This window comes from Python bivittatus, unplaced genomic scaffold (assembly GCF_059951505.1).
Source record: "Python bivittatus isolate LINGU-HERP-01145 unplaced genomic scaffold, Pbiv_v1 ctg000020_np1212, whole genome shotgun sequence".
Classification (NCBI taxonomy): Eukaryota; Metazoa; Chordata; class Lepidosauria; order Squamata; family Pythonidae; genus Python; species Python bivittatus.
The window spans coordinates 113,326-124,894 of record NW_028277030.1 but is presented as its reverse complement, the minus strand read 5'-3'; the positions used below and the strand labels follow the sequence as shown (position 1 = coordinate 124,894).

The window sequence follows — 11,569 nt, the reverse complement described above, 5'->3', positions numbered from 1 at the left end:
CAGATCTCTATAAATACCCACAAAAGAGTCACATCATCCTGGGCACAGAGAGAACTGCTCCTGTCGGTGCTCCTGCCCTCTGAAGATGCCGGTCACAGATGCTGGCGAAACATTAGGAAACAAAACTTCCAGAACACGGCCACACAGCCCGGAAGACCCACACCAGCTATCTCCTCTATCCTCATGGTTTGGTCTTTGTCTCCCACAATTCTTGGAAGCAGATTAGGTTTTGGGCTTTTTGCACGTTCCCCTTTTTTTCTCTAGTTATAACTGAATCCAAAGCATTGCATGGTCCTAAATTTTACAGCATGTTCACTCTATGATCTCATCCTCATCCTCATATGGGATGGTAATGAAAGCCATAATTAGGATCCATTCTTTGGGAATAAAAGATCCCTGATGTTGCTCCCCAAGCCTAATACTCTCTAGTTACCATCAATCCTTGGAATATACTTATTATTTATTTGTTACATTGTATTTTTAATTAATATTTATCTTTTCTGTAAACTGCCCAGAGTCACTTTTTAATGAGATGGGCAGTGACAAATAATTGCCAAAGAAGACCAATTTGTTTAAAAAAATCAGAAAAGAGAACAAAGCTAACAAACTGGTCTTATCTGGGCTAACATAACATGAAATGTAAAAAGCTTGGCTACAAGTGCTCTAAATTTATAGGAAAAAAAACCCATGAAATTTAATATTCTGAATAAAAAATGATAGTAACTATTTTTTTCCTAAATTATATGCCATGAAGTAGGGGAAGAAAGATATCAAAGGATAAGAATAAAGAGAGTAAAGTTCATTGCTCTTATTAATCAAGCAATATATTTACTATTGTCCATCAACAGTTTAAAACTCTATATTTCTCAATATTTATATTCATTTATATTTATTTATATTTCAAATTTGTCACCACCCATCTCACTGCAAAGTGACTCTGGGTGGTTTATAGTAAAAAGAATAAATATTAATTAAAATAGAATAAATATTAATTAAAATGCATTAAAATACAGCAAGATTCCTATATAAAAGAGAAATAAATAGCTTCCAAGGAACTGATGTTAACTAGAAGTTATTTGACTCAGTATACATTACTTCTTTTGTTCAAATTGGATTTATCTTGCACAAAGAGCAGAGCTTAAGAGCTACCAAGTTAACTTTAGTATCCTCAAATATATTACAGGGTTTTGAAGGAATGAAATGATTGTTTCTGCTAATAAGACTGAATATGAGAGATAAGCTCTAGAATCTATGTTACCACTTGTACAGTACTCAGATTCACAACCCTTTATTTCTACTAAAGAGGTTAATCTGAAGAATTCAAATGTGCCTGGAACAAAATGCGGCTACCTCTGCCATTACCACTGAGGTGATTCTGAACAAACATGAGCTAACATCAAAAGCACGTATAGTTGCAAGAAAAAGTATGTGAACCTTTTGGAATTTCATGGTGTTCTGCATTAATTTGTCATAAAATGTGATCTGACCATCATCTAAATCAACAGTATTGACAAATATAATGTGCCTAAAATAATAACACAAAAACAATTCTGATCCTTCATGTCTTTATTGAGAACAACCATAAAAACTTCATAGTGCTAGTGGAAAAAGTATGTGAACCCTTGAGTTGATCTCAGAAAAGCTAATTGGAGTCAGGTGTTAGCATACCTGGAGTCTTGTTAAGCCTTGGAGGTGTGGACTAGAGCTATATTGACTGATAAAAACCACTCAAACTTTTTGAGTTTGCTCCGCACAGGAAGAATACGCTTATGTGAGCCATGCCTCACCAAAAAGAGCTTTCAGAGGATCTACGATCAAGAATTGTTGATTTACATAAAGCTGGAAAGGGTTACAAAGTGATTTCAAAGACCTTAGAAATTCACCAGTCTACAATTAGGCAAACGATCTACAAATGGAGACACTTTGGGACTGTGGCTACTCTACCAAGAAGTGGGCACCCGGTCAAAATGACCCCAAGAGCACAACGAAGACTCATCAATGAGGTAAAGAAACAACCCTGAGTGACAGCCAAAGATTTGAAGGCATCATTGGACCTGGCTAACATCTGTGTTCATAAGTCTACAGTATGTAAAACATTGAACAAGCAGGGTGTCTATGGCAGGATACCACGAAGGAAGCTGCTGCTGACCACAAAGAACATTGCTGCACACCTGAAGTTTGCGAAAGAGCACATTGACACTCCACAGCAGTATTGGCAAAATGTTTTGTGGACTGATGAAACAAAGATTGACCTATTTGGAAAAAACACGTAGCACTACATCTGGCGTAAAATATCATCATGAAAACATCATCCCAGCTGTAAAGTATGGTGGAGGAAACTTCATGATTTGGGCCTGCTTTGCTGCATCAGGGCCTGGCCAGCTTGCAGTCATTGCGGGGAAGACGAATTCCCAAGTGTTTCAAAAAATTCTTCAGGATAATGTGAGAATGTCTGTACGTCAGCTGAAACCCTGTAGAAGTTGGGTGATGCAACAGGACAATGACCCAAAACACCGGAGCAAGTCCACAACAGAATGGCTTCAGAAAAACAAAATCCACCTTTTGGAGTGGCCAAGTCAGAGCCCAGACCTCAACCCAATAGAGATGCTATGGAATGACTTGAAGAGAGCCATACACATGAGATGTCCAAAGAATATGACAGAGCTAAAGCAGTTCTACCAAGAAGAATGGGCTAAAATCCCTTCCGAACGATGTGCAGGCCTGATCCACAGCTACAGGAAGCGCCTGGTTGAGGTTACTGCTGGCAAGGGGGGGGGGGGTGTCAACCAGTTATTGATTCCAAGGGTTCACTTACTGTTTCCTAGCATTTTGAATGTTGAATGAGTGTGTTCAATAAAGATATGAAGGATCAGAATTGTTTTCATGTTGTTATTTTAGGCACGTTATATTTGTCAATACTCTTGACTTAGATGACGGTCAGATTACATTTTATGACAAATTAATGCAGAACACCATGAAATTCCAAAAGGTTCACATACTTTTTCTTGCAACTGTATGTACAAATAAATAAAACAATTCACATTAGCAACATATATAATGTGCTGATACTTCTCAGAAATCCACAAGTCTTACTTGCCGTTCAGTAACTTTTTCTGAAGCTTCAAGAAGTTGATAAGATGGAAAGTTAATTATTAAACATCTAATCTCCACTATTCTACCATGTCGCTTACAAACCAATTGCACTCTGGATTGCAATTGAATTTAGGAGGTCTAAAGTGCTTACAATAATGGTAACTAAGAATCTCTAAAAACTTCTAAAATATATACTTAACCTTAGCCCAAAGGAAAATAATACTTACCCACTTGGGCAGAATAACAGCTCTTAAACTCTATCAACATTAATCTTCCTTTTCTATATAACAGCAATTATGATATAAAAGTCATAACATCCAACATCAAAGGGAAGGGGACAGAGATATTTCATATTTGGAGAAGTGGCAATAACAGCCTTTGAACTGGAATGAAAACAGATTGATAATACTCACTGTTCAGGACTGCTCCATTTTTTTATTTCTTACCCATCAATGTTTGAAGCAATAGAAAATTATAACTGGCCTGTAGACATGGAAAAGGTAATTCTGTCTCCTGACACAACTGGAACAGAACTTGAACAGATTTGTGAGATGGGGAAGAACCAACAGGACTTTTCTTTTCCTTTCCAGGAACATTTAGGCAAGAGACTGTGCAAAAGAAAGAGCTGTTTAGAGCTGCACAATCTTCTGGAGATTCATAGATATGGACAAGGGGGAAAATACTATGGTGACTTACAAGGGATGTGCCATGTTTGTGTTCCTGTCTGAAGAGAACTCCAGCTACAACTCCACCAAGTGCAAATTTATTATGCTGCTAGAGGAGAAAGTAGAGGAGCTGAGGTACATGTGGACATACTGAAACTGATCAGGGAAGACAAAGAGTTTCTGAATATCATAGAAGGGTGTCTCCAAAACTGACAGAGGAAGGAAAGCAAAGAAAGCAAAATCTCCAGAGGAAGCGGGCTGGCAGCATGTAACTCAGAGGACCAAGAGAACCAGGAGGCAGTCTCTGTTGCTAAAGCTGTGCTATCAATTTCAGGTGTGTTCTCTGGAGAGTGATTTGCAGGCTTCAGGAGAAGGATTTTCACCCGGTATCCCAGAGAAAGGAGGGAGAGAATCCCAGAGGTCTGGTAAGGAATCCAGCAACTGACCCAGACAAACAATCATATGGGGGTGACTCTCTGCTGAGAAGAACAGACAGCTCAGGGTTGAACTATGGAGTCTTTGGTGCTCTCTGAGGTAGGTTGGTTGGTTGGTTGCAGACATTTCATTACATGACTAGGTAACCTCATCAGTGTTAGTGAGTGTGGGGTTTTCTCCCTGTTTATATACAGTAGCATGCTCTGCCAGTGTGAGTGGGGGTGTGGTTTTCTCCTTGGTAGTTGCTTGATTAGGGTATTGTTTTCTGCTTGATTGTTTGTCTGGTGTTAATCCCTGCTTATCTGGGTGTAGGCTGCTGGAGAGTATGTGTTCTGGTCTTTTGTTTCTTTTTTATTGTCTCTTTTGGATATTGTGTAAATGTGGTTTATCTCTTTGTGTCTATTGATGGCTGATTTGTCTGAATGCCAAGCTTCCAGGAATTCCCTAGTGTTTTTGGATTTAGCTTGGTCTAGGAAGTTCAGTTTCCCAGTTGAAACTATGGTTGAGTCTGTCCATGTGTTGTGAGATTAAGGAGTTTTCATCTTGTCTTTTGACTGCTGGTTGGTGTTCATGGATACACTCTGCTAGTCTTCTGCCTGTCTGTCCTACATAGTGGCTGTTATAGTCCTTATATTGTACTGTATGTTGTAGATGACTCCTGTTTTTTCGTCTTCAGCTACTGGGTCTTTTGGTTTACTTAAGATGTTTTGGAGGGCTTTAGTTGTTTTGTGTCCTACAGTGATCCCATGTGGTTGCAATAGTCTGGTGTTTCTGAGACATTTTTGATGTATGGTAGTGTTATCCTTTTCATAGCTTGTGTTGATTATGCTGTAGTGGGTTGAGTGGTCAGGCCCTTTTTGATAATTGTCATAATTAAATTTATGAAGTACTGTGAGGACAGAGTTTACATGCTACTTTTGGGTGCAATGGAAGAGGTATTTGTATTTCCACAATGATAGATGAAGTAAGATTCAATTGGCAGTGTGCTTATTTTCTCTAAATGGAGAGGTGTGAATTAGAAATTCTACCGTGTCTTTCATCTGTGTACCAGGGTGAGTCCTGACTGATTGAAGTCCTACACATTTCTACTCAAAGTGAACCTCTTTGAGTTTGAAGGGATTCCTAGGTGAGGAGATTGTAGCACAATACAGCAAGCTAACCTATGTTGTTGGGAGGAGGGGCTGAACACATACTGGATTGTGCTGTGAAAAAAGACAAAGTGCATGGTTGATGTGAAAAGACAAAGCTAAGCCTGATTAGTCTATTTAGTGGTACCTGTGCAATTCAGTCCAACATGTGCTGCATGATGTGCAAGATAGACCCTAGAGATTCAACTGGGACTCACTTCTTTTCTGCTTGTTAAAGCAGCCGGGGTGAGGCAACCGTGCTATTTCCAAGGACCACAATATTGATGTTGTGGGGATGACAGCTATAGGATGGGACATGTAATTTAAAGCAACCACACCACACACTGGAGTGGAACCAGGAGATTTCAGACTTTTATATATTTGGTTATTTTAAAAAAAAATACTTTCGAATGTAATATGTTCATTTCATAGCCTAAACTATACTTTTGGTGTGTTTCATGGCTCAAAATGGCAGGAAATACACAGTATTTCTTTTCAGCTATTACAGTCTGAGCAAATGGGTGCAAAATGTACTGGGGGCTGTTTGCATCCTGAGGCAATTTTTTTTTTTACTTTAGACCAGCACTTGATAACTGCATAAATCCTTTTGATTTCTGCTCACACTTTTCGCCAGTAGAAGTTAAGTTCAACTTCTGTCACACCACTCTTAGCAAACAGGAAAGCTCAGCAGGCTGCATCCCCCACTTCTCCTATCACAGCTCCCCGACATGTTGTCATACAGCTTGACACACTAGGCGATAGAGAAGGATTCAGCATCTCCCTTTTTATAACCACACCCACACAGGGTTGTGTGGTGGAAGCTGGAAAAGGGGATCATAGGTGTGGGCAAGGGGGATGTTGAGCCACAGATGTGGCACAAGGAAGGTCAGCAGTAAAGACTGGCATGGGACAGACTAGATCCAGAGTTCTTCACACTAGTTTGGGTAGCACTAAGGCAAACAAACAAACAAACAAACAAATAAATAAATAGCTAGCATCAAAACTGGAAGCAGGAGATGGCAAGGAGAGAAGCAGTTGGCAAGGAACAAAAGGAACAGAGAGTAAAAACAGCAGCCAGAGAGACAGGTCAGAGGAAAAGGAACACTACACAGCAAACCTCCTTCCTTAAAGCTGACAGTAGGAGCCTGCCTGGCCTGACCAGGAGGTGGCTGAGACAGTCAAGGGTTTGAGCCCTGCAAAAGCTGGCTATAGGCTGAGAGGTGAGAAACTAATTGGATCCCCTCAAGCAGGCCAGGATTGTAAAAGTCAGTTGAGCCAATCTGTTCTTCTAAGTGGTGGAGAGGAACTACAAAAGACAGCTTACATGTGAGTAAATGTATTTCTCAGAGAAAGCAGAAAACTTACTTCCAAGAAGACCCGTTTGTTCAAACAGAGATAGTTAGGAAGGAAACCTTGAAACGTCCACGACAAAGAAAAGGAAGAGGCTGTGTAGGAGCGCTCATTTAGTCCAGACAGTGCAAACTTCGCAAGCCATCGCAAGTATTTTTTCCCAGATCCCATCCATGGTCGGGAGCATAGAGATAAGAAACTATAGAGAGAGGATGATGTAAGGCCGATCAGGACAAACAATAGGAAATAATTTCCCCTTGCCATACTCAGAGTCTGGAAAGTAACGTACTGTATGGTTGGTAGTGGAGCAGCCAACCGAAACTTCGTCTGTAGTCTGCATCCACCTAGATGAACCCTCACAGTCCCTTCCCCGCTTTCCTTGAGAATAGTCCCGCGAATTCCACCTTCCTCCGGTGTAGCCACTTCGACGGCCCTCCCTCCTGCGTTTCCCCTCAGTGACATCAGTAAAGTCGCTGGGCGGATGTCGACCGCTCGCCAATTCCTAGGAGGGCCTTGCCTTTTAGTTGGCTCCATTTCCTGCTGCAGCGGACGAGAGGGAGAGGTCTGCGAAGCTCGCTATTTGCGGTCAAGGACGTAGTTGGGGCTTCTGCTGGGATAGAGCTGTGCTGGCGTGGATGATGTGATAGAGGAGATAAGCTCTTAATACGGTAAGAAAGCCTCGGATTTCTGTGCTTTGCTAATAGACATCCACTGTGTTGGTCTCACAGGAAAGGCAACGTAAAACTCTCTGGAATGGGGGAAAGACTAGTTCGGAGCGGGCAGGTTGAAGGCAGACGCAACGTTTGAAGTGTGATGGAGGAAATGCGGAATGAGCAGAAATGCTACTGTATCTCGCGGTAGCGATTTAGGCATTCCAGCCTCTTCAGGAGCTACGCCTCTTCTCATGCATGTGGACTAAAAAGCCTGCCTGAACGAGGAGGAAAATAGCTGGTTAAGGATTCGGAAAAAGACTCCTCTTCCGGAGTTTTGTGACTGAAGTAGAAGTATCCGTTTATTGTGAAGCATCTACAAATCAAGTTGGATTGGATTGTGGATATGGGGCACAATTAGAATTCCTGTTATCTGTATATAGTAGTTGCTCCCGGTAAATCCGTACAGGTCGGATTAGAAAATATTGTAATTAGGTGTAGAAAGAGAAGGCAGATACAAAGACGAAGCTCCTGCATTCCCTCAAGAGAGCTCCAATAGCTTGCCTTGAATTTCTTCTTTTTTATGCGTTTCCGGTAACTAGCTGTTGTAAATGTTGCATTTTGTTTCTTCTCAAAGAAGAAATGAGAGCAATGACTTTCGTGCTTTGCCTTCTACTGAGGTCAATTCTTCCCAAAGGAAACGGAGTATTTGGTGTGTGTTGTGACTTTTTCTGTCTTTTTAAACCAGGAAGAGCAGCAGTGTGTAAAGCCTGATTGCAGCCCAAAGAATCTCTAGTATTACCATGTGGAAAGGATAGTATCCTTAAATTAAATTAGTAACAGTGTAATGCTTCTGGAATATACACATTATTATCATGGATTTGAATTTTTGATTGGTCTGTAGCGTTTTCAGTTCACTGAGGCAGCAACCAAGTAAGTCCAGTTGAAGCAGATGGGACCAAACATCAAGGTGTGAGCCTCTGAAAGAAAATCTACCTTCTTTATCTTGTTTTAAAATAAGGACGTTTTTTTAAAAAAATTGTTTTTCTAATCTTAACTATTTAATTAACCCTACTTCTGATGCTTTCTTGAGAAAATAGAGGGAAAGGATATTAAACTTAAACTATATAATAAATATATCCCAATTTTAATAAGAGATCTTTATTTACATCAAAATAAAAGATTATAAACTGCTTGCAAGCTTCTGATTTCAGGTACTGGAAATATTAGCTATTCATCCAAGATTAATACATAATATTGCATTCCTGATTTAAATTTTTCTGTAATAATAATTATTTATTCAAAATGATTACATATATTTCTGAATGTGTCATAACTACATTTGGTTTCAAATTTACAGCATTTTGAAAGGCCCAGAAAGCAATTACCAATATAATTGCTTTACCAATTACCAATGCATAAATTACAGCAACCTGCATAAGATTAAAAGTGAAGTCTCTTTGAATCAGATTTGACTTTTTGGATATATCCATGCAGTTTCCTTGTCAGCAGTATGGAAGTGGTTACTGTCCTCTCCTGAGAGATTTTGTTTGTTGTCTGTGGTTGTTTTTAGATTTTTTTATCTTGCCTTTATTTTTTATAAATAACTCAAGGCAGCAAACATACCTAATCTTCCTCCTCCCATTTTCCCCACAACAACAACCCTGTGAGGTGAGTTGGGCTGAGAGAGAGTGACTGGCCCAAGGTTACCCTGCTGGCATTCATGCCTAGGGCAGGACTAGAACTCACAGCCTCCTGCTTTCTAGCCTGGAGCCTTAACCAGTAGACCAAACTGGCTCTCAGTTTACTCTACAGTTCCAATATTCCTTGCTAGTTTCCTATCAAACTATTACAGCCAATTCTGCTTAACTTCCAAACCCCAACAAGGCTAACCAGGTGCTGCTGCCACCTCTTTTTTTTTTTACATTCCAAAATAAATCAAAAGCCTAAGAATTTAGAAGACATTGGACTTCTCATAGAAAGTAAGATGACAGTATGAGCCATGAGATGAACACATGGAGGGGAATCAGGAGGTAACATATCTATTCTTCTAGTGGGCAAATCATGGTTCAATTTCATCTTCCTATCTCTGCTAGCTCTCTCAATAGTAGACAGTATAGGAGAAGGTAAATTTCCTGCTCAGAGTAACTTCTGCGGTGTCTAATTTCAAATAGGATCACTTAAATTCTCTTTGCTCATTGAGGAAGTTGTCCAACATATAAAAATTAGATGATTTACAAATATGGGATGCTATTCTACAATACACCATTAACATATTGGAGAACACTGAGACTTACTCTTGAAATACATGCTATAAATGCCACCGTGGGTGAAAACTGTTAGGAATAGTACCCTTAAACATGGAGCAACTGAACACTTTTACATAAGAATTAATGTTGATAATATAAAAATAACATTCTGTTCCAACTGTATGGACAATTTGATAGTGAGAATTTTCCGATTAAAATGTTCTGATATGCTCTGTGGAAAGCAAAACATTTGCAATCCTACTTGTACTCATGAGAGAGTAAGCTTATATCTGAATAAGCATGTAACAGCACATTCTGTAAATGTTCAGTTATAGTCTCCTGATTTTAAAAATGGGACATGTTTTTTCATGCATTTTGGTAGATATGTAGATGTCAGGTTCAGCCCAAAGAACTCCACAAGACAGTGCAGTACAATTCTGTTGCGTTTATTAGCTTCACCTCAATACAGAAATCTCCCCAGACTGAACCTAAGTTCCCCAGCCAGCAAGCCACAATACCCTGAATTCCTTAGCATGGTGCCAGTCTCATCATCTTAAACTTACCACGCTCCTGTTGAGGGCTAAGGAAACGCTTATCTCCCTGAGCGTGGCCTTCATAACACCATTCCATCACATCAGAATACGATTCTGAGACCACTTCTCTGAGGAATCTCAAACAGAATCCTGGAAAATAGGGAAAGCAGTATTAACTAATACTAGTAATAAACTAATAACTTTATTGGGTGTGATAATTTATAGAAACCATAAAGATCTATTCTGAGTTCTAATAGTTTTGGATTTAAATAATATATTATGGGTAGTCCTCACTTAAAGACTGTTCATTTAATGATGGTTCAAAGTTTCAATAGCCTCAGAAAGGGTGCTTTCCTGCCTGTAAAGCACTTCCAGCTGTCGTACAACATCACGCTGCCCCCCCCCCACAGTCACATGGCTGCATTTCAGCCACTTGGCAACTGGCTCACATTTATGACTGATTGCCAAGTGCCCAGTGATCATGTGATTGCCAGGGAAGATTGCAAGTGGAGGGGGGTGTGGCAGTGCAGGAACGTAGTTCAAATCCTGAAGATTTGAGCTCCATTCCTCCAGCCCCACCAAGGATTTCCCCTCTGTTTGCAGAGGGGAGGAGAAACTCTTCAGTGGGCTTTAGGAATGTTTGAGAGCAAAAGGACTGCCTGCTGGGAGGATTTCAGCTCAATGCTCAGCTGAAATCCTTCAGCAGACAGCTTTTTCGCTCTGTCCACTTAATGACCTGGGAGATCCTTAATGACCACAACTGGGAGTGCCCAGATTGTGGTCGTTGAGTAAAGCAGTCACATGAGTATCTCACTTAACCGCTTCGCACAACAACCAATACCAATTGTGGTTGTTTGGCAAGGCCTATCTTTAGTTTCCTTTCATTACATTTACTTAGAAGCTCAATTAATGTTAGAATGTAATTGATGCTATATTTGTCTCTACAATTGTACCAAAGTTTTAGATATATGGGAAGAAGATTGCTTTAAAAGGGGCATATATTATATGGTATATATTTTTATGTTGGAAGCAGGAAACGTATAGAAAAGGAAGAGTGATGATGAATAATTATTATTAAATGAAACTTAATTTAAAGAAGATCAAATCAAATTTCGTTTGTATTCTGGCTACTAATTTGTATCCCTACTACTTTTTTGAATGTACAGCCTGGCACACCAGTCAAAGTATGACTGTTGGGCCTACATCCCCATCTTAGTTTCAGCTTTCTTTAATCTGTTTTGTAATCTGTTTAATCTGTTTTGTAACTCTGCTATTTATTTTTTTATTTTCAAGAAGTGATAACAGGTTCTGTACCTTTGGGATTTTTAAGAGGCAATATGGGCTTCAAGATTATCAAGGATTATGAAGGTATTATTTTCTACTCCTCTCTGGCCTGAGTTAGGCTTGAACCAGAATAGGAATAAAAGTAGATTTTGGAAAGATGATAATGGAACTGTTTGGCACTGA

General features: G+C 39.7%; 1 protein-coding gene and 1 long non-coding RNA gene across 6 annotated transcripts in view; one reads left to right on the top strand and one right to left on the bottom strand.

Annotated features, from left to right (window-relative positions):
- Nucleotides 1-2,959: 2,959 nt before the first annotated feature.
- On the bottom strand, nt 2,960-7,112 carry LOC148216958 (uncharacterized). The gene is made up of 3 exons (XR_015794539.1): nt 6,960-7,112; nt 6,686-6,869; nt 2,960-3,701 (listed from the first exon to the last, which is right to left on the bottom strand). It is a non-coding gene; the product is annotated as an uncharacterized LOC148216958 (long non-coding RNA).
- Nucleotides 7,113-7,215: 103 nt separating this feature from the next.
- The window catches only part of SH3BP4 (SH3 domain binding protein 4), a 46,064-nt gene continuing 41,710 nt past the window's right edge, over nt 7,216-11,569 (top strand). For 4 of the 5 annotated variants that reach the window (XR_015794538.1, XM_007440330.3, XM_025174471.2 and 1 more), the window contains exon 1: nt 7,216-7,338. The gene's annotated coding sequence lies outside the window, so the exon portion shown is untranslated. The remainder of the gene's footprint in view (nt 7,339-11,569) is intronic. The other variant, XM_025174472.2, reaches the window with a different exon arrangement.